The sequence below is a fragment of the Urocitellus parryii genome, chromosome 15 (genome assembly GCF_045843805.1).
Source record: "Urocitellus parryii isolate mUroPar1 chromosome 15, mUroPar1.hap1, whole genome shotgun sequence".
NCBI classification, from domain to species: domain Eukaryota; kingdom Metazoa; phylum Chordata; class Mammalia; order Rodentia; family Sciuridae; genus Urocitellus; species Urocitellus parryii.
The window spans coordinates 8,733,840-8,756,885 of NC_135545.1; the positions used below are offsets into that span (position 1 = coordinate 8,733,840).

Genomic DNA, 23,046 nt, shown 5'->3' on the forward strand with positions numbered 1-23,046 from the left:
GTCTTGCTGCCATTGCACGTAGATGGGTTTCCACACTAGTGCTTCTCTATTGCTTTAAAGTCCGTGCCTTTCTTTCAGGGTGCTGTCAACTTGTTTGTCGTTGTAAACAGCCACAGTTCAGCCTCAGCTATCCCCCTCCGTCCACCATCGTCACGATACAGGATGCGAGGCAAGGCACTGCACTTGAGTGATCCTTGACGTGGACCTCAAGGGGAGCATGTCCTATTGCATGCGGGTTTGACGTCCACGCCCTGCCCCACTAAAAAGGCGTCAGCTGATATAGCCTCAGGTCTGGGGAAGGGCCCTCCTTAGGACGGAGTCATACTATGCAGCCACTTCTGCACAGTGGGATAGGACCTCTACTCTCGCCTGTATTGTTTTAAGAAAACAGAAAGGGGGAACAGTGGTGAGCCGCTTCTGCCACTTCTGCAGACTATGGTCGCCATTACAAGATGGCGCTGGCTCCACTGTGGTTTGTGACAAACAACTCCTTATTTGGGAGAGTTGGCGCATGGTTTTTCAGCACCCTATGAGAAAGTGCCACGTGGCAGCTTCGCATTGGGGCTTGAGATGCTTTATTAAGGCTGGGAGGGGCATCCGGGATGGAGAAGAAGAAATATCAAGGGCCTGAATAAACTGCTGAAAGAAGATTCCTGAGTTGCATATTCCTTGCGGGCAAGGGGTCGCGACACAGAATGAAATAAACAATATTATGCTGTGTGAATTTGTAAATATACCACAGTAAACTCATCTAAATGCATATCTATAAAGCAAAAATAAATAACTAAAATACTGTTAGTAAGAGGAGGGAAAAGTGGGGGAGGGAAGCAGAGTCACTGGGGACTGGAGCAAATTACATTCCATGCATGTATAATTGTGTCAAAATGAACCCAATATTATGTATAACCATAGTGCACTATTAAACATGAGAAAGTTAACAGTTTTACTCTGTGAAAGAGGGGGGGTTTTATAACTTCCTCATTAGATTCATGGAATTAGTGGGAGGATGTAACAAATGACAGTATTAAGAATATACAAGAATGATATAGAAATGTGTTGGCCCCTCATCATTATTATTCACGGGGTCACTGTAATTGCCATAAATCTCTAGAATTACCTAGCAATACAAAAAAATCAAACTAATTCATGAAACAGTTTCCCCTTGTATAAAAGGTAACACTTTTACCTTGATCCACATAGTATTCTGTCTGCCCAGAGCATAGGTATGCCTTGCAATTTCACTTGTTTCAATTCCATTCTTCTTTCAGCCAGAATAATATTCATGCTCCAATTGGTGCCCATTCTCCCCAGGATGCACACAACAGTCTGTGGCCACATCATACTTGCATTCAGGAACAACAGCTCCTATTTCATACACAAGTGCTCAGTCTATTAATACACCCACAAATTAGCAGGAAATGTGGAAAGTGTTTTTGCTCCTGATTATCAAATGTTCTACATGAAACACTGTTGCCTTCTACGTGGGGTTTACAGCAATCATCAGATGGTTTTCATTTTAGCTGTCAGAAGCCCATGGGGAGCATATTTTTAAACGAGAGTGTTTCTTTCAGCATTCCTGAAATCATTAGCCACTATTTATGGGCTCCCTGGAGTGACGTGTTTCTTGAACATGTGAAGATGTTGGTCCTCGAGTCCTCTGGGCACTCAGAGTGCTCGACCAAAGATGAAACTGAGCTTCGATGGATCCTTGATGTGGTAGATATGAAAATTCTCTCATCTTAGCCCCTAAACACTGACAGCAAGAAACCAACTCCCACATATTAATCAGAAGGTAAGGCAGGACTGGACCCTGGAGTCTAGTTACAACCCACCACCATATCTGGTGACTCTAAAGCAGGTTCTTGTCCTTTAGTCTCAAAGAGTTTTCAGCCCATGCTTCCTCAACATCCTTCCACTTACTATTTTTACACAGTCACCTTCAGTTTCTTGTAAAACTTCTATTTTGAAAACTCTTCAAAATGCAAATAAATGGAAAAGGATGGCTTTCTTCAGGTCCGAGGACTCATCAGTGGGGTTGTCTTGCAGCACTTGCTCTGGGGTCCTGCCTGTGAAATCATCCTCAGATCATGATCCATACATGCCCTGAATGAGGCCAAAATTGCTCAATACAAAGAAACTTTGGACCACCATCACAAGTTGTTTTTACCAACCAGTTAATTTGACCATGAGAAAAAGTTAATGATTCTTTTGACTTTAAAGTCTAGTCTCCGAGTATCTCCCACAATGTTCAATGGTGACTACAGCTGGAACCCCTGCACCACGCACAGACAGCTCATCACCATGACAGATTACTACTGTGGTTTGAAGGGTTACCTTTCCTGGTTCTTGGTTACAGCTATGAAGTTATAAAAGAAGCATGTGCTCAGTTTGTGATAAAGGATGAAGACATAGTAATGGTGTCTTTCCCAAAATCAGGTAAGAAAACAGAACAGGATCTCCCATGAGAAAGTTGAGGGCTGTGTTCCTCACTCACTCAGAAGAGGATGGAATGGGCTCTCCATGCCATGGAGCCCTGCTTCGTAGAGGAAGGGGCACTGCCCAGGCCACTTCCATTCATACTAGTGCAGAGTGACATAAGTGCTCAGCAAGGATCATCTAAGGTCTTGGAGGAAGAAGATACAGCCATGAATCCTAAGCAGATTCACGAATTTGTGTGGTGGCATGGGAGAAGGGATGGAAGAAGCTGAAAGGTGAAACCACAATAGCAAAATAGCAGCTCAACAGAGATGAAAAGACTGAATGGGAGGTCAGGTGGTGAAAGGAATATTTTAGAGTAGGAGAGTCAGCATGGACAATGGCTGGGAATCAGAAACAAGCCTGGAAAATTGAAGGGACTGAAAGGACATGCATCATGCATATACAGGAGTGGGACTGGGGGCAGGAAAATTGCAAACTGGGTGAGGATTCAGGCCTATTTCATTGGAAGGGGCAGAGCACTGGAGAGTTAAGGGAATTGGAAACATATTGAAAAGATCACAGCAAAGAGCCAAGAGGTGGAAGCAACCAAAAATCTGTTCACAGGTGAATACATTAAAAAATCTTGCATGATGATACAATGGAATATGATTCAGCCTTAGAAGGAAGGAAATCCTGACACCTTCTACAACATCCATCAATATTGAGGGCATCATACTAGATGCAATACTTTAACAAAAAAAGGACAAATACTATATTCTTCCACCAGTGTAAAATACCTAGAGGAGTCAAGTTCATAGAAAGAGAAAGCCCCATTTTGGATTCCAGGACCTGAAAGATGGAATAAGTAGACTTGTTCTTAATAAGTAGAGTTTTAGGTTTTCAGGATGAAAATGTTCTGGACATTGGATGAGCAACAGTAGGAATGTGCTTAACACTGCTCAGCACTACACAACTGCATGCTTAAAATACATATGATGGTAAAGTTATGTAATGCATTTTATCACAATATATTTTTTATGTCACAATTCAGATTGAAATGAGTGATCATCACTTTCCTTCCTCATCTAGGAACCCACTGGTTGGTTGAAATTCTCTGCCTGAGTTCCCTGCAGACACGTGTAGCTGTTCTGTCACTCGGCAGGTTGCTGGACCTGACCCGCCCGTGGGTTGCAGGTTTGCCTAGCTTGCAGGCACTGGGGAGGAGAGATATTAGAAGGGGAGGGAAGAAGTCACTAAAGAGAATGAGTGTAGGCAGGTAGAATTCAAGGAAGGGGGAATAGGAAAATTGAAAAAAAGTGAGAAGACAAAAGAAAAAAAAAAGTGAAAAGAAAGAAAGAAGAAACGAAAAAAAAATACAAATTTAAAACCAAAAAAAAAAGAAAAAATTTTATAATGATAGTAAAAAAATGGAAATTAAAGTTTAAAAAATAATAGTAATACTAATAAAATAAGGAAGACATGAGACAGCAAAATCAGACAATGAAAGATCATATTGACAAACAAATCCAGGAAGTAAAAGATCAATTTCACAGGGAGATAGAGCTAATAAAAAACAAACAAATAGAAATACTAGAGATGCAGGAAACAATAAACCAACTTAAAAACTCAATTGAGAATACTACCAGCAGAGTGGATCACTTAGAAGATAGAACATCAGACAATGAAGACAGAGTATTTCAACTTGAAAAGAACATAGATAGCTCAGCAAGTCTACTAAGAAACCATGAGCAGAACATTCAAGAGCTATGGGATAATATCAAAAGACCAAACTTAAGAGTCATTGGGATACAGGAAGGCACAGAGCTCCAAACCAAAGGATTAAGCAATCTATTCAGTGAAATAATACAAGAAAACTTCCCAGACTTGAAGAATGAGACAGAATCCCAAATCCTAGAAGCCTACAGGACGCCGAATGTGCAAAATCATAAGAGATCCACACCTAGACACATTATAATGAAGATGTCCAACATACAGAATAAGGAGAGAATTTTAAAAGCTACAAGGGAAAGGAAGCAGATTACATTTAGGGGTAAACCAATCAGGATAACAGCTGATCTCTCAACACAGACTCTAAAAGCTAGAAGATCCTGGAATAACATATTTCAAACGCTTAAAGAAAATGGATTCCAACCAAGAATCGTGTATCCAGCGAAATTAAGCTTCAGATTAGAAGATGAAATTAAAACCTTCCACGATAAACAAAAGTTAAAAGAATTCGCAGCTAGAAAACCATCTCTTCAAAAAATCCTTGGCAAAACATTACAGGAAGAGGAAATGGAAAATAACATTGATAACCAACAATGGGAGGTAGGACAGTAAAGGGGGGAAAGTAGTCAAAGAGGATAACAAATCAGGTTTAGTAACATCAATAAACAAATATGGATAGAAGAACAAACCATATCTCAATAATAACCCTAAATGTTAATGGCTTAAACTCACCAATTAAGAGACACAGGCTAGTAGAATGGATCACAAAACAAGACCCAACAATATGCTGTCTACAGGAGATGCATTTGATAGGAAAAGATGTACATAGACTGAAGGTGAAAGGTTGGGAAAAATCATATCACTCATATGGACCGCGGAAACAAGCAGGAGTGTCCATACTCATATCTAATAAAATAGATTTCAAGCCAAAGCTAATCAAAAGGGATAAAGAAGGACACTTCATACTGCTCAAGGGAACCATACACCAACAAGACATAACAATCATAAATATATATGCCCCAAACAATGGTGCAGCCGTGTTCATCAAGCAAACTCTTCTCAAGTTCAAGAGTCTAATAGACCACCATACAATAATCATGGGAGACTTCAACACACCTCTCTCACCACTGGACAGATCTTCCAAACAAAAGTTAAATAAGGAAACTATAGAACTCAATAACACAATTAACAACCTAGACTTAATTGACATATATAGACTATACCACCCAACATCAAGTTGCTACACTTTTTTCTCAGCAGCACATGGAACCTTCTCAAAAATAGACCATATACTATGTCACAGGGCAACTCTTAGACAATACAAAGAGGTAGAGATAATACCATGCATCCTGTCTGATCATAATGGAATGAAACTGAAAATCAATGATAAAAGAGGAAAGGAAAAATCAAGCATCACCTGGAGAATGAACAATAGGTTGCTGAGTGATCAATGGGTTTTAGAAGACATCAAGGAGGAAATTAAAAAATTCCTAGAGTTAAATGAAAACACAGACACAACATATCGGAATCTATGGGACACATTGAAAGCAGTTCTAAGAGGAAAATTCATTGCTTGGAGTTCATTCCTCAAAAAAAGAAAAAACCAACAAATAAATGATCTCATACTTCATCTCAAAATCCTAGAAAAAAGAAGAGCAAAACAACAGCAAAAGAAGTAGAAGGCAAGAAATAATTAAAATCAGAGCTGAAATTAATGAAATTGAAACAAAAGAAACAATTGAAAAAATTGACAAAACTAAAAGCTGGTTCTTTGAAAAAATAAATAAAATTGACAGACCCTTAGCCATGTTAACGAAGAGAAGAAGAGAGAGAACCCAAATTACTAGCATACGGGATGAAAAAGGCAATATCACAACAGACACTTCAGAAATACAGAAGATAATAAGAAAGTACTTTGAATCCTTATACTCCAATAAAATAGAAGATAGTGAAGGCATAGATAAATTCCTTGAGTCTTATGATCTGCCCAGATTGAGCCAGGAGGATATAGACAACCTAAACAGACCAATAACAATAGAGGAAATAAAAGAAACCATCAAAAGACTACCAACTAAGAAAAGCCCAGGACCGGATGGGTATACAGCAGAGTTTTACAAAACCTTTAAAGAGGAACTAACACCAATACTTTTCAAGCTATTTCAGGAAATAGAAAAAGAGGGAGAACTTCCAAATTCATTCTACGAGGCCAACATCACCCTGATTCCGAAACCAGACAAAGACACTTCAAAGAAAGAAAACTACAGACCAATATCTCTAATGAACCTTGATGCAAAAATCCTCAATAAAATTCTGGCGAATCGGATTCAAATACATATCAAAAAAATTATACACCATGATCAAGTAGGATTCATCCCTGGTATGCAAGGTTGGTTCAATATACGGAAATCAATAAATGTTATCCACCACATCAATAGACTTAAAAACAAGAACCATATGATCATCTTGATAGATGCAGAAAAAGCTTTCGACAAAGTACAGCATCCCTTTATGTTCAAAACTCTAGAAAAATTAGGGATAACTGGATCATACCTCAACATTGTAAAAGCAATCTATGATAAGCCACAGGCCAGCATCATTCTGAATGGAGAAAAATTGAAGGCATTCCCTCTAAGATCTGGTACAAGACAGGGATGCCCTCTCTCACCACTTCTGTTCAACATAGTCCTCGAAACACTTGCCAGAGCAATTAGGCAGACGAAAGAAATTAAAGGCATAAAAATAGGAAAAGAAGAACTTAAATTATCACTATTTGCAGATGATATGATTCTATACCTAGCAGACCCAAAAGGGTCCACAAAGAAGCTATTAGAGCTAATAAATGAATTCAGCAAAGTGGCAGGATATAAGATCAACATGCATAAATCAAAGGCATTCCTGTATATGAGCGACAAATCCTCTGAAACGGAAATGAGGACAACTACTCCATTCACAATATCCCCCAAAAAAATAAAATACTTGGGAATCAACCTAACAAAAGAGGTGAAAGATTTATACAATGAAAATTACAGAACCCTAAAGAAAGACATAGAAGAAGACCTTAGAAGATGGAAAAATATACCCTGCTCATGGATAGGCAGAACTAACATCATCAAAATGGCGATATTACCAAAAGTCCTATATAAGTTCAATGCAATGCCAATCAAAATCCCAACAGCATATCTTGTAGAAATAGATAAAAGAATCATGAAATTCATATGGAATAATAAAAGACCCAGAATAGCAAAAACAATACTAAGCAGGAAGTGTGAATCAGGCGGTATAGCGATACCAGACTTCAAACTATACTACAGAGCAATAGTAACAAAAACAGCATGGTACTGGTACCAAAACAGGAGGGTGGACCAAAGGTACAGAATAGAGGACACAGTAACCAATCCACAAAACTACAACTATCTTATTTTTGATAAAGGGGCTAAAAGCATGCAATGGAGGAAGGATAGCATCTTCAACAAATGGTGCTGGGAAAACTGGAAATCCATTTGCACCAAAATGAATCTGAATCCCTATCTCTCGCAGTGCACAAAAGTTAACTCAAAATGGATCAAGGAGCTTGATATTAAATCAGAGACATGGCATCTGATAGAAGAAAAAGTTGGTTATGATCTACACGCTGTGGGATCGGGCTCCAAATTCCTCAATAGGACACCCATAGCGCTAGAGTTAACAAATAGAATCAACAAATGGGACTTACTCAAACTAAAAAGTTTTTTCTCAGCAAAAGAAACAATAAGAGAGATAAACAGGGAGCCTACATCCTGGGAACAAATCTTTACTCCACACACTTCAGATAGAGCCCTAATAACCAGAATATACAAAGAACTCAAAAAATTAGACAATAAGATAACAAATAACCCAATCAATAAATGGGCCAAGGACCTGAACAGACACTTCTCAGAGGAGGACATACAATCAATCAACACGTACATGAAAAAATGCTCACCATCGCTAGCAGTCAGAGAAATGCAAATCAAAACTACCCTAAGATACCATCTCACTCCAGTAAGACTGGCAGCCATTAGGAAGTCAAACAACAATAAGTGCTGGAGAGGATGCGGGGAAAAGGGCACTCTTGTTCATTGCTGGTGGGACTGCAAATTGGTGCAGCCAATTTGGAAAGCAGTATGGAGATTTCTCGGAAAGCTGGGAATGGAACCACCATTCGACCCAGCTATTCCCCTTCTCGGTCTATTCCCTAAAGCCCTAACAAGAGCATGCTACAGGGACACTGCTACATCGATGTTCATAGCAGCTCAATTCACGATAGCAAGACTGTGGAACCAGCCTAGATGCCCTTCAATAGATGAATGGATAAAAAAAATGTGGCATTTATATACTATGGAGTATTATTCTGCATTAAAAAATGACAAAATCATAGAATTTGGAGGGAAATGGATGGCATTAGAGCAGATTATGCTAAGTGAAGCTAGTCAATCTTTAAAAAACAAATACCAAATGACTCCTTTGATATAAGGGGAGTAAACAAGGACAGGGTAGGGACGAAGAGCTTGAGACGAAGATTTTCATTAACAGGGTTGAGAGGTGGGAGGGAAAGGGAGTGAGAAGGGAAATTGCATGGAAATGGAAGGCGATCCTCAGGGATATACAAAATGTCATATAAGAGGAAAGGAGGGGTAAGACAAGATAATACAAATGGAAGAAATGATTTACAGTAGAAGGGGTAGAGAGAGAAAAGGGGAGGGGAGGGGAGGGGAGGGGGGATAGTAGAGAATAATATAGACAGCAGAATACATCAGACACTAGAAAGGCAATATGTCAATCAATGGAAGGGTAACTGATGTGATACAGCAATTTGTATACGGGGTAAAAGGGGGAGTTCATAATCCACGTGAATCAAACCGTGTAATATGATGTATTAAGAACTATGTAATGTTATGAATGACCAATAAAAAAAAAAAGAAATTCTCTGCCTGATTCACTCCAAAGGTAATACCACATGGATTCAATCTGTGCCCATCTGGGAACGGGTACCATGGTTAGAGTCAGATGAGGGATACAAATTGTTAAATGACAGAGAGGGCCCACGGCTCCTGGCCTCTCACCTCTCCTTCCATCTCTTCCCAAAGTCTTTTTTCACTTCCAAGGCCAAGGTCAGTGCCTAATGTTTGATCGATGACTTTTGCCCTTCCATGCGCCTAGATAACCCCTGCTGATCTTGCTGGGGTGTGTGCTCATTGGATAGGTTGGTGAGACCTGCAATTCTCAGAAATTAGGTGAGGTTGATGTGGCCACAACCAGACCACACTTGAGTACAAGGATGTGAATGATTCCATGGATTAGCCTACCATGAATTAAGGGTAAAGGGACTGACTACTGCTAGAATCTTAGGAACCTACATCTCATGTGCAACCAGAATTTATATTTGCATCTACAATAGAGTATCCCAACTTTGCAGGTCTTACCCAAAATTCATTCAATAAACGCCTCCTAACAGGTAGGTGCAAGCATCTAAGTCAGTGTTGCCCATATGGGGAGCAGAGTAAGCATACATGAATAAATGCATAAATCCAGGGGACTTCTCAGGAGTCACGACTAGCAATTCTAACCATGGCAGCCCACTGCAGGTCACTGTGCTTTGTGATCAGCAGCCACTCCATCCTCCCCATGGCTGACAGATGATCAGCACAGACCATGGATATCCAAGATGTAACATGCAACAGACTAATTTTAGAAACATGCTTCCTTAAAGTGTTTGTTGGTTTCTGAAATTTTTGTTTTTGTTTAAACAACACCAAGAAACCTAGAATAATAATCTCCTGTCTTGGAACTGTCATAAATTGTCTAACAGTGAGTCTTCCCTAATAGACCCACTTCCATTCTCCTGTTGTGTTTCAATAACCCCTGCCTGATTAAACTGGGGTCTAAGGAGACATAAGACCTCCAATAATAACACCAAGAGAGTTGGGGCAACTAAAGTCAACTTCTGGTGTTCAAGCCCCAAGTGGTGTGTGTGCACGTGTGTGTGTTCACTAATCTTGAACACTAGCCTCTTAATATGCACATAAAGACATACCCAGTTGGAAACTATCATCTAGACCAGATGTATAACATTTCTACCATCCAGAACGTCCCCACAGGCCCCATCTTATCAATTGATGCCCACCACCTGAGGGGAGCCCTCCCTGGACTACTGCTACAGATTGCTTTTGTTTATTCCTGAATTTTGTATAAATGCATTCATGCTGTATGGATGCCATATCTGGGAGATTCCTTGATGGTCTTGAGTGTGAGAATGACTGTGTGTTGCTATGAATCTGAATATACCATAATTGATTAATCACTTCTGCTGTTAGTGATCATTATGGTAAAGCACACACACACACCTCAACACCTACCATCTAAAACTTTCCAGTAGCTTCCATGTGGAGTAGACTAATATCCCAGGAAGAAGAGACAAGGTCTTCCTCTTCTATTCCTAGCACATGAATATGTAATAGGAACTTTAAAAATCTATATTTTATGAATGAATGTTATAATTAATTCATTAAAGGAATTCATTGATGTTTAACAGTGATTAAGTAAAAACTGCCGGGGTAAAGATCAAGAATGGGTGAAAAATGATGATTGAGACTGATTTTTCATTCTTTCATTTTCCCTTTATTTAAGGTGATATATATCATGAGAAATCCCAAGGATATTCTTGTGTCAGGTTATTATTTTTATACTATGACAAAGGTTTCTAAGAAACCAGAGTCACTGGAACAATATTTTCAATGGTTCATCCAAGGAAATGGTGAGTGTTCTGTGACACACAGATCTGTGTCCTCTACTCTGCTGGTCTTTCATTTATTTTGTGGTATCCCTATTTTATTCTTCTTCTGCATATGTTCCACTCATGAGAGAAAACAGACAACCTTGACTTTGTGAGTCTGGTTTGTTTCAATCTGCATGCTTATCTCCAGTTCCATTTTCCTGAAAATAACATAATAGAGTTCTTCTTTATAACTAAAATTCCATCTTGTGTACATACCACATTCTCTTTATTCATGCATGAGTCAGTGGACACCAGGCTGGTTTCATAACTTAACTTTTGTAAATTGAACTGGCATCAACATGGGTGTACTGTATTGCTATATTGTGCTGACTTTAATTCTTTTGGGTAAATACCAAGGAGTCTATGACTGGGTCATATGGTGGTTCCATTCCTAGTCTTTTCAGGAAACTCCATACTGATTTCTGTGGTGGTTGTACTGATTTCCAATCCCAGTAGTGAGTAGGTGTTCCTTTTCCCTCACACCTGCCAGCATTTATCATTATGTGTGTTCCTGATGATTGCCATTCTAACTGGAGTGAGTTGCAATCTCAGTGCAGCTTAGATTTGCTTTTCTCATGTTTTTAAAAAATGTTAAAAATTTTTTTCATAAATTTGTTGGCCATTATATTTCCCCTTTTGAGAAATGATTGTTCATTTGCCCATTAATTGATTGGGCTATGTGATTATTGGTGTTAAGATTTTTGAGTTCTTTATATATTCTAGATGTTAATCCTCTGTCAGAAGAGTAGCAGGCAGAGATTTTCTCCCATTCTGTAAGGCCTCTCTCTGTGTCTCATTTCATTTGCTGTGCAGAAGCTATTTAACTGGAAGCCATTCTATTTATCAACTCTTGGTTTTGTTTCCTGAGCAACAAGAGTCTTATGGAGGAAGTCAAGCCTGGATCTATATGGTAGAGAGTAGGCGCTATGATTTCTACTAGTAGTCACAGTGTTTATGGTCTAATTCCTATGTTATTTGTCCACTTTGAGTTGATATTTGTGCAGAATTTCGCTTCATTCTTCACTTTTCCAAGCACCATTTATTAAACATGCTGTGTTTTTCCCCAATATTTCCTTTTGGTGTCTTTGTTAAGGATCAGCTGCCTCTTTGTGAGTGTATCTCTGTGTCTTCTATTCTAATCAATTGATCTATGCCTGTTTTGATATCAGCACAATTTTTTGTAACTTTACCTCTTTAGTATGATTTGACACTGGGAAATGTGATAATTTCAGCATTACTCTTTTTTATTTCTTTTTAGTTGTAGATGGACACAACATCTTTATTTTATTTATTTATTTATTTTATGTGGTGCTGAGGATCAAACCCAGTGCCTCCCTCACCCATGTGAGGCTCTACCCCTGAGCCCCACCCCAGCCCACCATTGTCCTTTGTGTATTGTGAGTGTATTGGGGATTAGACCCAGGGCCTAGCACACGCTGCTCCAGTGCTCTGTCACTAGCCACATCCCCAGCCCTTCATCATTGTTCATATTGCTCAGAATGGCTTTAGATTTTATTTGTGATTAAAATTTGGGGACTGTTTCTTCTTTTTCTGTGAAGAATGTCATTGCTATTAGATGGGGATTGCATCAATTCTTGAGATTCTTTGTTTTTTCTTTCCTCTGTGATTTATTAACTATTTCAACACCCTTTGTAGAGATTTACATATAATTTGCCCCCAACATTTTAATGCTCATGAGTTAACCAAAATTTTAAATATCTGCCTCAAAAAACAGCCAAGTCACCTTACCTGGAAATTCTAAACATTGGTCATAAATAAACTTCTATTACTATAGCTGATCTCTCACTCAAGGAATGAAAGTCACAAATAATTTTTTCCTGTAACTGTAAACTAAATATCATTGTATTCTGGCCTCAACACATTTAAGAATTTCTTCATTTTGGCAAAATTGTGAGTAGGGCTGGCCTTCATATTTTCCATACTAAGTACTTTAATTCTACATGCAATAAACATTGCATTTGAAGTCTAATGCATTTTTGATACAGGCCTGTATTGTTTCATTATATTCCAACTTGCTTATCAGCATGCTAGGTTTTTTAGTTTTTTATTTGTTTTAATTAGTTATACATGACATTATAATGCATATTATACTAAGCAAAATAAGCCAATCCTAATAAATCAAAAGTCAAATTTTTTTCTAATATGTGGATGCTAATTCACAATAAGAAGGAACACTAGAGAAAAGAGTTTCCTTAAATTATGTAAAGGGAGGTGAAGGGAGGGGAGGGGGCATAGGGATAGAAAGGACAGTAGAATGAAACAGACATTATTACCTTATGTATATATGTGACTGCAGGAGCAATGTGATTTTACAACATGTACACTCAGAAAAATGAGAAATTATATCCCATCTATGTATGATTTTGTAGATTTCTTTTGGTAATGTGGCATTTTTGATTCTGGTTATTCAAGAATGTGGGAGGGCCTTAAACTGTCTTCTTCAATTTATTTCTTCAGTGTTCTACAATTTTCTTTGTCAGAGGTCTTTCTCCTTTTAGGGATATTATACCTAAGGTTGTTTGTTTTCTTTTTTGTTTTTTGGGTTTTTTGTTTGTTTGTTTGTTTGTTTGTTTTGGTACCAGGTATTTAACTGAGAGGTACTTAACCACTGAGCCATATCCCCAATCTTTTTTATATATTTTGGAGAGGCAGGGTCTCACTGAGTTGCATAGGATCTTGCTAAGTTGCTGAGGCTGGCTTTGAACTCACTATCCTCCTGCCCCATCCTCCTAAACTGCTCAGATTATATTATGTACCCACAGCTGGCTACGTAGGTATTTTTTGAGACCATTGTGAATAGAATTGAATATCTGATTTGCTTCTCAGCAGATTCATTGTTATTATGAAGAAAAGTTCTTAATTTTTATGGGCTGAACTTGGGTACCAGTTTATAAGTGTTTTGGGAGAGCTTTTTGGGAATTCAAGCCGCATCGTATCATCTGCAAAAGATGATACTTTGGCTTCTTTCCTTCCTACTTGTGATTTTTTGATTCTCTTCTCTTGTCTGACTTCACTAGCTAGATTTTCAAGAACTCTATTGAATGGGAATGGTTAGAGTGGACATAGTTTCCTTCTTCCTACTTTTAGGACAAATGTTTCAAGATTTTCTCCATTTAGCATAATGTTGGCCTTTGGGTTTGTCACAAAAACCCAATTATATATTGAGCACACATAGCCTTTATGATGCTCTGCAAAGTTCCTCTGTCAAGGAAAATTCTGTTGATGTGGTGAAATTCATTTATGCATTTGCATGTGTTAACCCAAACTTGCATCCCAGGAATGAAATCAACATGCGATGTGTATAATCTTAAAGTGTGAACACAACATGTCCTGTGTGTAATCTTAATGTTGAATGGGATTTGCCAATATATTAATAAGGTTTTCTGTATCTGTGTTCATCAGGAATATTGGTCTGTTGTTTTCTTTTTGGTGTGTTTTGGTCTGGGTTGGGTATCAGTATGATACTAGTTCCATAGAATGAGTTCAGGAATGATCCCCTTCTATACTTCAGTACCTAGTTTGAGGAGCACTTATCAACTATACATGTACAAGATGTCAGGATTTAGAGTGACAGGGATGGCAAAGCACCTGTTATGGTAGTATGTAACCTGCACATATATGCCTGCCCCACAGTGCCCTATGGATCATGGTTCGAGCACATTCGTGGCTGGATGTCCATGAGATACAGGGAGAACGTCCTGCTGCTGAGTTATGAAGAGCTGCAGAAGGTGAGATCCCTCTCATACTCAGCACCCACCAATCCCTGACCATCCTTGTTCCCTCAGATGCCCCTGGTCCTCAGTGTCTACACTCCATATTCCCTGCCAAAGCATAGACTCTCAGAGGTCACTAAGAGTACATGAGCCCTTGGTCTCCACTTTTCTTCTTTTGTGTGACCCTCTCCAAGCTCCAAGATCTTATTTTTTTAATTTGTTATATAGGACAGCAGAATGAATTACAATTCACATTACACACATGGAGCACAATTTTTTTGTATCTCTGGTTGAACACAAAGTAGAGTCACACCATTTGTGTCTGTATACATGTACTATGGTAATGAGTTCCATCACATTCCACCAACATTCCTACCCCCATGCCCCTGCATTCCCCCCTCCTCTTTGCCCATCTAGAGTTTACCTAATCCTCCCATTGCCCCACCCCAACCACATTATGAAGCAGCACCTTTAAATCAGAGAAAACTTTTGGCATTTGGTTTTGACAGATTGGTCCAAGCATTATCTTCATGTCTTCAAATTTATTTCATTTGGCAACATCTAAAGGGGCCTTCCACGAGTGACATGGCTTATGCTAGCACCTTTGGCTGCCAAGGTTTCTGGGTGCAGGACCTATGATGTGGACAGAAACTTAGTGATAAGAAGGGATTGGCCAGAAAACATTGATCCCAGAGTTGTGTCCACCTCTCTGTATTCTCCCTATGACTGATGCAGTGACATGAAGGGAAATTGTCACTTTGTGTACCTATTCTGAGATGTCAGGGGCTGGAGTAACAGAAAAGGCCTGCAGATGATCCTCAGCACTGGTAGGTGGGTGCAGGGTACAGCTGGGTAACAGCAATGACTGCTAATGACCTGTAGCATAATGTGGTGACTATGGAGAACAGTAATTATACATTTATAATTAGCAAGTGGAGAGGGTTTTGAATATTCCCAATTAAATAAATGATTCATATCTGAGTTTGTAGATGTGCCACTTGTATAGACTGGATTGTCACATATTGAATAGGTACTTATTCTAATCTTATTTTTCTGTTGAGCACAAAAATGCCACACTGAACTGCACAAAGATGCACAGTTCTCTTTGTGAGTTTCATAGGTCAAAAAGTAATTGAAAATTTTTAAATTTTTAGACTTTATTAGAATTGGAAACAATACAAGAAAAAACAAAAGAGTGAACATAACTTTAGGAGACATTTGGCCTGTGAGCCTGTCTTGGGGACAGAGAAGATGCCACAGGCACAGGCATCTGCTTCCCCTGGAGAAAGGACCTTGGTCACATTCCTGCAGCTGCTTCCTGTCCTGCTGTGTCCTCAGCATGAGGTCAGTTCTCACCAAGGACCTTGGTGCCACCTTCAGCCACCTCAGCAGCAAGCTCCCACACGTCCCTGTGATTCTCCTCTCAAATCACACAACACATTTTTAAATTATTGCCACAGTTGTGTGTCTTCTTGCTATATAGTGCCTGAGGCTCATGTAAAAAAAGCTGATAATAAACACTATAGTCTGAACAGGAAAGTCTAGGATTCTAAGCAATCCTTTCTTCTTATAAAGATCTATTTCTTAGTGTGATCTCCCAGGAATATACATCAATAATCATGGAGCTCACGTTTAGAAAAATATTATGAATTACTATGTATTATTCAAGGGTCCTTTTATGGGACACACTATCATTCCTTGGAAGGATTTTCTTTGGGGGTTTGTCTCCCTTACTTATCTCCCATTCTTTTTTTTTTAATTTTCTTATTTGTGGTAATTAGTTGAACATGACAGTAGAATGCATTTATGCACTTTGATATACAGAGAAGAGATATAATTTCTCATTTCTCTGAGTGTACAAGTTGCAGAATCATATCGGTCATGCAGTCACATACATAAATAGAGTAATAATGTCTGTTTCATTCTACTATCTTTCCTATCTCCACATCCCTACCCCTCCCCTACCCTCACTTTTCTCTACCTAATCTAAGGTAAAGCTATTCTTCCCTAGTGCCCTCTGCCTTATTGTGAATTAGCATTCACATATTAGAGAAGACATTTAGCCTTTAGTTTTGTGGGATTGGCTTCTTTTGTTAGCATGATATTCTCCAACTCCAACTAGTTATTGGCAAATCCCATAATTTTACTCTTCTTTAAAGCTGAGCAATATTCCATTGAGTATATATACCACATTTTCTATCCATTCATCTATATTGAGGTTGGTTACACAGTCTAGCTATTTTGAATTGAGCTGCTATAAACTTTGATGTGGCTGTGTCCCTGTAGTATGTTGATATTAAGTCCTTTGGGTATAAACCAAGGAGTGGGATGGATGGGACAAATAGTGATTCCATTCCCAATTTTCTAAGAAATCTCCATACTGCTCTCCATAGTGGTTGCACCAATTTGCAGTCCCACCAGCAACGAATGAGTGTGACTTTTCTCCCCATATCCTTACCAACATTTATGATTGCCTGTACTCTTGATGATTTCCACTCTGAAAGGAGTGAGATGGATTCAAATTAAAAAGCTTTTTCTCAGCAAAGGAAACAATTCATAAAGTGATGAGAGAACCAACAGATTGAGAGAAAATTTTTACCACATCCACCTCCAATAAAGCCTTAATCTCTAAGATATATAAAGAACTCAAAATGCTTAACACCAGAAAACAAAATAACCCAATCAATAAATTGGCCAAGGAACTGAGTAGATACCTCACAGAAGAAGAAATACAATTGATCAAAAAATATGTGAAAAGTGTTCAACGTCTCTAGCAATTAGAGAAATGCAAATCAAAACTACTCTAAGATTTCATCTCACTCCTGTCAGATGGCAATTATCTTCCATTCTTAAGAGTCTCTTTAGAAATCCCATCACCTGCCTTTGGGGTGTACTGAGCTCAGCCTCCCTGGGAATCCCCTGTTGATCTTCACGTCACCACCTCCTTCACTCCCTCTGCTGGCCCCTTGCCCTTTTTCTCCCTCGGTCCAGCATCCATTTCAGTCTTTTCCCATTTTGAGATGTCATCCTCTCCTCTTCCTCCCCTACACCCTCTTAACACTTCTGTTCCCATTTCCCGTCTCTGCTGTCCTTACTGTTCAGAGCATCACTCTTGATTGTTCACATTGTAGGACCCAAGAAGCACATAGAGAAGATCTCTCAATTCCTGGGAAAGAAGTTAAATCCAGAAGAAATGGACTCAGTCCTCAAGAATTGCTCCTTCCAAGTCATGAATCAAAACAAGATGTCCAATCTTGAAATATTGCCTGAAGAATTCTCTTCTAGTCATTTCAAAATTACAAGAAAAGGTAACTGCTCTGTTTTCAAAATGTGTGAGAATGCTTGGAGCGCATTCTGTGTTTACCACCCAACAATAAGAGTGACAGTGTTGAAAGGTATCAACTTGAATCATTCATAACCAAGAAAGCTTCTTGTGTGCCCTAATGGAAGAAATATTTTCATGGGACTGGGATGAACTGAGAAAGTTGATTCAGTCTTGGAGAGAAGGGTGGGTTTTGGAGATGGTCGTGTCTAGGCTACTCCACTGGTGACTTACCATAGAGAACTGCCCTAAAGAGATAGATACACAAAGAAAGACCAAATTGGAGAAATTAGGGAGTGGGTTATTTGCTATGAGACACTGTAAGTCCTCCTTTCTGTATTGAGAGATGAATCGTAACTACACCCTTGGATTCAGGTGTATTGAAAATTTCCACTTCAAGTACACACCGAACCTGTTTTACCAAAATTCCTCTTAGTCACATCTTTCTTCAAAAGCTATTCAAAAGGTCAGGACTCCTGCCAACCAGTGCTTCTGGAGCACAGTGAGAGAAAACAGGACTGGGCTGGGGCTGGGGCTCAGAGGGAGAGCACCTGCCCAGCAGAAGGAATCACATGAAGATGGTTCAGATAATGAAGATATCAGTGAACATGGGAGGAAGGATGAATGGTTATAGGACAGCAGTTACATATTAGACATTCTGCTACTTTACATTCATATGAGTGAATTGTCCGAATGCATACATATATAAGCTTAACTATTATTCTATATTTAACATATAATTTAATTAATATTTTAACTAATTAGATTAACCAAAAATTTTAAAATTGATTTATTATCCACAATACTGTAACCACATAGGTAAAGTGTAGGACTTATGTCCATATCTTTAGCAGCTTTTTCCTCAGCTGCTTTCTCACGAGGTAACAACTCCAGGGCTTTTTAAAAATCCTTGCCTATAAAATGGGATATTATGCTAGTATATTACTCATTCTTTGTTAAACCTTCAACAATTATTTATTGAGCATATATTATGTGATTCTCTAAAGCTCTATATCTTAGACAATTTACAAAGTTTTGATTTCCTAATATGTTAGAAATGAATACTGTATGTATATTCAAAAAGGAAGTACATAGAACTTCTCATGTTTGATCAATGCTATGAACAATGATGGTGATGTATGGTTCTGAACTGAGAGCCCCACTGAGTCACTGCATTGGAGTTGACATTTGAGTGAGGCCAATGGACTGGAGGTGAATGTGTCTCGAAGACAGCACTCTGGGGTAAGGGGCATGAAAGGTAAACACCCTGAGGAGGGGGCAGCCTGGCATGTTGGAAGCTGAATCAGAAGACTGTGTCATGGAGCCGAGAGAGCAAATGGGCATTCCCAGGGATAGAGTCCCAACCAAGAAGGAACATACACCTAGACCTCAAAGCACCAGGGAACATGGCTGAAGGAGACTGGACATCCTGGGAGACCCTGAGCCACAAGGGAGTAGAACCACTGAATTTGGCAAGGGATCAACATGGGTTCCTTGTGCAGAAGAACTGATCACAGGGATTGGCCAAAAGCAGAGAGACTAGTTTGACCTGCTCTGATCACCCAAGTCATAAATTGTTAGATTGAGCCACAGTTCTCAAGAAAGAAGTATTCAGAATTAATTATGATCCAGATCTTCTGATTTATACCCAGCATTGCTGCTCATAGATTCTGTACAGGTTGCTTTGAAAAGGGAGGGAAGTCAGGACACACTTTCCTAGCAGGTAGACTTGTAAATAGGCATGGTGTCCAGGCAGGAGAAGGCCTCACCAATGACACAGGGGTCACTCTGCTGTCTTGACAGAGCAGGGAGGAGGTAGCCGTCTTAAGACCTATCCCTAGATCTGACCTGTGTCTACTTCATGTTTTCCAGGCATCTGTGGGGACTGGAAGAATCACCTCACAGTGGCCCAAGCTGAAGCCTTTGATAAAGTTTACCAGGAGAAGATGGCGGGTTTCCCCAAAAAGCTGTTCCCATGGGAGTAACATCTAAAAATTCTGGATATGGTCATTGTTTTTAATGTCATGGAATGTGTACACAACTGAGGCATTCTTAGCATAAAATCCATTTCTACAGAAAAGAGGATGTGAATGAAAATAACATAAAGAGCCAATGAAATATAAATTATCAGATGAACAAAAGGAAATCTAGTTGAGCAGAGAACAGAAAATGGGAGAGGAGAGGGGTAACACAGGGAAAGGGGGATCATGAACTAAAGTTGATTTCCATGCATTGATGAGTTTTTCTGGATGAACCCAATCACTATGATAACTATAAAACTCTGAGAAAAGATTAAAAACCAGTTTCTTCATTCTGGGATTTGAAATATACATTTTGCTTCTCTTATCACTTGCTTGTTAAAAATTACTGGGATTCCCCTATTCACTTCATCATATCCTAGCTTTAATAAAATCTTTGTAATACTTCAAGCCAGGTACGGTGATGCATGCCTGTAATTCCAGCAGCGTTGGAGGCAGTGAAAGAAGGATTACAAATTCGAAGCCAGCCTCAGCAACGACAAGGCTCTAAAGCAATTCAGTGAGATTCTGTATCTAAGTAAAATACAAAATAGGGCTAAGGATGTGGCTCAGTGGTTGAGTGCCCCTGAATTCAATTCCCCGGGACCCAAAGAAAAAATCTTTGCAATATTTTAAAAAGATAGAAACCTACGAACATAATATGAATATCACCCACAATTGTGTCTAGTATTTAAATCAAGAAATATAATTTGCAAGCCATTAATGTTCCTTTTCTATTACATGTATCTGTAGAATTTATGATGATGATGATCTGCAGGAGTATGATTTCCAACCCAGTGTTATTTTCATTCCCAATACTGTGTAAAGCATAACTAACAAGTGATATGGATAGAACTTTTAAACCTCACATGAATGGTGGATGGTATGATATGTTTATAGACTCTCATTTCTACCCAGCATTTAACATATGGTTTTGTCTGAGCTGACATGTACAAAGTAGTTCAGAGTTGAATTGAGACTTGGAACACAGTTGAGTTACCTGTTTTCTTGTAGATGACTCTGGGTTTCCCCCTCACCAATTTTCCCATATTTAAATCACTATTTGGCAAGAATGACAAAAACAAAGGTAAGAGTTTTCCGAGGTCATACTTGACTGAAGTTGACTGTTCTCTCATTGGCCTGTTGTAGGTATTACTAAATGTTCCCCCAATAACCTTGTAATGAAGTTAAAATCTAAATAAACTCCTCTATCTCTACCTCTGCCTACTTTTATTTGACTTTAAAATTTATGAATTTTGGAGAACAAGCAGTTGTGCTATATAGTATTAGTGTCTTTCTCTACCTTGCTGTAGAAAACACCTCTTACACGAGGATATGATGATAAAAGTCACTTAGGATTCTTTAAAGGGTTTTGAAGACCATTTTGGTAAAATCCCTGACTGACTGTTCCCTCGATCCTGCAGATGTCCAATGGGAACTAAAAAACAGAACTCAGAAGTTTGCCTTCTTGTTGTTTCTCTCTTCTTTGCCTCCCTAAAACTTTGGATCATAGTATCTGTAGATTTCTTTTGATACTATGGCCATTTCATGACATTATGACAAATTCTGCTTGCCTGTGAACATTGGATTCTTTTCTTTTTGGAACTGTGAAGACCAAGGGGAATCAAGTTCAGCAGCATCCATCACACCATTCTCAGAGACTATCCCAGGGAAGACTCCATCTTGGCACAGAACCCTGCTTTTATCCCAGTTCCTACCATCCTTGCAGTTGGTTCTGAAACTGTGGTTCTGAAAAAATACTTTTTTGCAGATGGTCAAGTGCTCTCGTACACAAGGACTATTAAGTTGAACAACAAAGGAATCATGGGTTCTCTCTGGTGTCCACCCAGCACACACAGAGGGTAGGGTGTTCTCGATCCCACTCACAGTGTCTTGGATCTGCCCTCAGGGTACAGCATAGGCAAATCTCTAGAACCCATGTTCACATATTTATCACAGCTTCATAGATATTCAGGGATATAACTGCCCATTGTCCTTAGGAGATGTTGTGTCTAGAATTAAAAACATTAAGAGTAGTCACCAAAAAGCAGAAAATAAACAAATCAAATCAAAGATGGACTAGCTTAATAAGTAACAAGAGTTCCACTACCTGCCACATGTACAGACTTCTGTTCCCTCTGATGTGTGTATCCTGGATTTGACGTGATGGTGTCAAATTAACTCAAAGAAGAAAAATGTAGGGTATCCATTGGGCTCTTGATTTCTTTAGAACAAATATTTTTGGCTCAGAAATCAAAAGAACTCTGCAAAGTTGCTCAGTTAGCTAATGAAAGGAACTGAGTAAGTTCTATCTTTCCCTTTATTCTGACTCAAGGAGACTGATTTGATCCTAAACAGACTCTAAGCCAATATTTTCAAATGGATGAAGGCATGCTCCCTGTGGCTCTGAAGAAGAAACTTCCTAGGAAAACAGTCTGTGAGAGCTTGCTAACCATGGTGTGCTGAAGGATGTGAGGAACTGGACTTGGGATGTCTGTGTGGATTCTGCACCCCCCACCTCTGTAACACCCACTTAGACTTGACAAGTGATTTTGTCATTCTGAGCCTCGGTTTCCCCAGAGGAACTGGGAGTGCAATTCACATGGGAGGATATCATGCTGAGATTTTTAGGAGCACATGTATGCAAAGCATGGATGCCACCCCTAGGGCTCACGCATGACTGACAGGCATCTCCCTTTCACTGAGATCCTGGAGGTTTGGTGAAGACCATCAGTTCAACAAAATGGTAAGAGCCTGTGGGATGGAAGTCTTGGTTCTCTGGGCTTCTTGCCTTTGTCAAAGTTCTCCACTTCTGTTCCACACATGGTGGGATATGGGGCAAAACTGAAATAACCAGATAGAACATGGAAGCAATGTTCCCTTCTGCAGCAAGATGGTTGGGAGAAAATGGAATTAGGGTATTCTCAAATTCATAATGTGGGAACCCTTTGGACTGATGGAGGGGAAAGTTTGAAGCATGCATTATCTTGTAATAACTTAGATCAGGGCTCAGCAAAGGCTAGGACGGGCCTG

General features: G+C 39.2%; 1 pseudogene; it reads left to right on the forward strand.

Annotated features, from left to right (window-relative positions):
* Positions 1-2,301: 2,301 nt before the first annotated feature.
* Positions 2,302-19,980, forward strand: LOC113177969 (sulfotransferase 2A1-like; annotated as a pseudogene).
* The last annotated feature ends 3,066 nt before the right edge of the window (positions 19,981-23,046 follow it).